The following is a 4,075-nucleotide window of genomic DNA, read 5'->3' on the forward strand; positions in this document are numbered from 1 at the left end:
TTTTTTCATTAAAATTATAAATTCTAAAGAAGACTGATAAAGATAAAATCCTTGGGCAATAAGTTTTCTTTTTTTCAAATAGGCATCATTCAGAATATGGAAAAATCTCAGACTAGTGACGTGATTGGTGTTTCCTTTCAACATTTTCTTCTGTGTTTCTGGCTCACCCTCTTACCCAGCTTTTCCTCTCATACATCCTTTTCATTGTTAGAAAGAGGTAATAGACAAAAACTAAAAACTTCATGGAAAGCACATATGGAAATCTGTTTCCTACAATATAAGCTTTAAGTGTAATTTAGCTTTCTATTTACTTTTCTGTTGTCTTGCTCGCTAGTTGCTAAAAGTAAGTAGAATTTGAAAAGGGTGAAAACAGTAAGGATATAGATGACTTGAAGAGATCAATTTAATTGAGTTAACATTTATAGAATACTCTATCCAACCACAGCAGAATATGCATTTTCTCAAATGGAATGAAATGGAAACCATAATGGAATTAGGCTAAAAAATAAATAACAGAAGGATAGCTAGAAAACCCCCAAATATTTGGAAATTAAACAACATACCTCTAAATAACCCATGAGTCAAAGAAGAAATCTCCAGAGAAATTTGAAATGTTTTGACTTTAAAAAATAAAAACACAGTTTACCAAAATTTGTGGAACAAAGCAAAACCAGTCTGCTTAGAGGGAAATTTACAGCATTAAATGCATATGCTAGAAAAGAAGATAGATCTGGGGCACCTGGGTGGCCCAGTCAGTTGAGCAATCGACTCTTGATTTCAGCTCAGGTCAAGATCCCAGGGTAGTGGGATTGAGCCCCACATCAGGCCCCATAATGAGCACGAGCCTGCTTCGATTCTCTCTTTCTCCCTCTGCTCCTCTCCCTTGTCTGTGCACTCTCTCTCTCTCTCTCTCTCTCTTGAAAAATAAAAAAATTAATTAAAAAAAAAAAAAGAAGAAGAAAGATCTAAAATCAAAAGCTAAGTTCCCACCTTAGGAAACTAGTGAAAAGAGTGAAATAAAACTGATTAGCAAGCACAGAAAAAAATTTCAATTTACATACAATCCAATCAAAGAAATGCAAATTAAAAAAAATTTTTTTCAACGTTTTGTATTTATTTTTGGGACAGAGAGAGACAGAGCATGAACGCGGGAGGGGCAGAGAGAGAGGGAGACACAGAATCGGAAACAGGCTCCAGGCTCCGAGCCATCGGCCCAGAGCCTGACGCGGGGCTCGAACTCACGGACCGCGAGATCGTGACCTGGCTGAAGTCGGACGCTTAACCGACTGCGCCACCCAGGCGCCCCAAGAAATGCAAATTTTAAAATATCACTTTCCACATAGTGAATTAAGAAATTTATATTTCTAAAATATAATACCCAGTGCTGGTAGGAGTGAGGTAAACAGGCACCACATATTAGTGCAACCCTTTTGAAAAAGAAATTTGGCAATGTGGCTTTAATGTAACTTTTCCTTGTCCTGGTGTTTCCATTTTAATGATTACAAAGAAATAATCCCAGATTAAGAAAATATTTAAATCACAAAGATATTCATAAAACTATTATTTATAACAGCAAAAATTTGAAAATAGCCCAAGTGTCCAAATAAATGTGGCATTAAGTAGAACAAAGTATATGCACTTGCTGGAACAGTATGTGGTCATGAAAATTGATGTTTTGGGAGAATTTGTAATAATAATAATAATAATAGTAAGTGAAAAAGAGTATGGAACAAAAATTTTATGAATACAAATAAGATCAGAAAGAAATGTGCCAAAATGAAAACTAGTTTCTTGGGATGATGAGTTTACCCTTCTTGCCGTTTTTCTACATTTCCCAAAGACCCTTGAAGGACATGATGGATTTGCTCATGAGTTTTGGAGATACATGGCTTGCATTATAGTCTCAGCTCTGCTGCTAGTCTCAATTCTCATTTGTTAAAGTGAGGATGATGACTAAAGTTCTCCTCCTAGGTGACTGCAAGGATTGAAGATAATGTATGTAGAGTGTTTAGCACAGGGCCTGCCATACATTGAGTCCCCAGTAAATGCTAGCTATCATTATTGGTTATAATAAGGGGGGAAAAAGCCCTATCAAAATTTCAAGTTCATTCACATTTGCACAGGGGAGTTTTTACTTCTATATACGACTCTATTTACTTATCCCTTTGGATGATATACATATTCAAGACATTTATTTACTGATTGAAGGATATTTTGAGTCCACAAAGGGGCAATTGAATATCCTTTTGTGTACAAAAAAGAAAGAAAAAAAAAAGAAAGAAAGAAAGAAAGAAAGAGAAGAGAAAAGAAAAGAAAAGAAAAGAAAAGAAAAGAAAAGAAAAGAAAAGAAAAAAGAAAACATATGCTAGGAAACCTTAAGTGTACTGAACTCTCTGTGTGTATTTAAAAGTACTATATCCAGGACCACACCAGTGAGACGGAGAAAAGAATTTGAAGCTACTGGCTTTAGCTACTTATTACCTCAAGTGTGCAGGTTTTGTTTTGTTTTGTTTTTTCAGAGTAAGAGATAGTAATCTGTACTTCCTTCTTTTCCCCTGCTGGCTGGATGTGAGGCCAGAGAAATGATAGTTTCACAGAACAAATTTCCTATAGGGTCATTAGTAGACTAAGAAATCCCCTGATGCCTCAGGATTCTTTTTAATAAAAATTTCAATGTTGTTTAAACAGTGTTAATACAATTCTCCATATTTTTGTCACCAAAAACGGAATTCTGTCGATAATAGGAATATCATGTATTCTAACAATTATTAGTAACTTTAAAGAAGATTCCTTCTCTCCTTGCAATAAAACTTGCATTTACTCAAAGATTCCTGAAAGAGGGAAGAAAGTGGGAAAATGATGTACTATCCCTTTATGATGAAGAAATGTTCTATAGTTATGTTACAGAGACCAACTGCATGCACGAAAAAGTGCTTGGACTTCACCAAAACAATGAATATTTTTGTATTGATTTTGTGTTAACTTTGGCTTTGAGGTTTTAATTCCTCAAATTTCATAGGGAATATTTCTGTGAGTAAATAGCATTTATAAGTAGAGAAGGTTTAAGGTAGAAAATTGAAGGTGTTATTTTGAATTTTGCACGAACATAAATGAACTTTTTATTATAGCCTTGGATGTCTATGTCTATGGGCTTCCAATGTCTTTTACCACTCATTTGCAGGTTTTTTTTTTTTTTAATTAATGTTTATTTACCTGTGAGAGAGAAAGACAGAGAGAGAGAGAGAGACACTTGATCTTAGCCAAAAGGCCGAGAACGGATTAGAGAGAGAAAGAGAGAGAGAAAGAGAGAGACAGAGAGCAAGTAGGGGAGGGGCAGAGAGAGTGGGAGACACAGAATCCAAAGCAGGCTCCAGGCTGTGAGCTATCAGCACAGAGCCTGACGCTAGGCTAGAACCCACCAACCTGGAGATCATGACCTGAGCCGAAATGGGATGCTCAACCAACTGAGCCACACAGTTACCCCTCACGTGCAGGTCTTTAAAATGCATTGATACCCTGAAGCTATTACTTGAGCTGTAAGCATTGTGTAATGAAGTTCTTGTGATATTCCTAGTAACTGAATCTCTCTTCTATGATGAGGTCCATCATACTGAATTTAGGGTAAAAGCAAATGGTGTCAGAGATTTGCCCTCTAAATTGCATTGTAACCTTGTGAGGTTTAAATGAAAAATTTTCAGAAACATGTTTACATTTGAAATTGCAGTGCAATTTTTCAGGGAAATTAAGGGAAATATCCAGGGAAATTAAGATCTATCATGTTAAAGTTAGACCTGAAGCATAGCTAGCTTAATAAGTAGCTTGAATACATTGTCCTATATTATTTATTTTGAAATCCTACCTATAGACAAAGGTGTTTTTTTTTGTTTTTGTTTTTTAATTTTTTTTTTCAACGTTTATTTATTTTTGGGACAGAGAGAGACAGAGCATGAACAGGGGAGGGGCAGAGAGAGAGGAAGACACAGAATCGGAAACAGGCTCCAGGCTCTGAGCCATCAGCCCAGAGCCTGACGCGGGGCTCGAACTCACGGACCGCGAGATCGTGACCTGGCTGAAG

Source organism: Herpailurus yagouaroundi, unplaced genomic scaffold (genome assembly GCF_014898765.1).
Source record: "Herpailurus yagouaroundi ecotype Mexico unplaced genomic scaffold, PumYag 182, whole genome shotgun sequence".
In the NCBI taxonomy this organism is placed as follows: domain Eukaryota; kingdom Metazoa; phylum Chordata; class Mammalia; order Carnivora; family Felidae; genus Herpailurus; species Herpailurus yagouaroundi.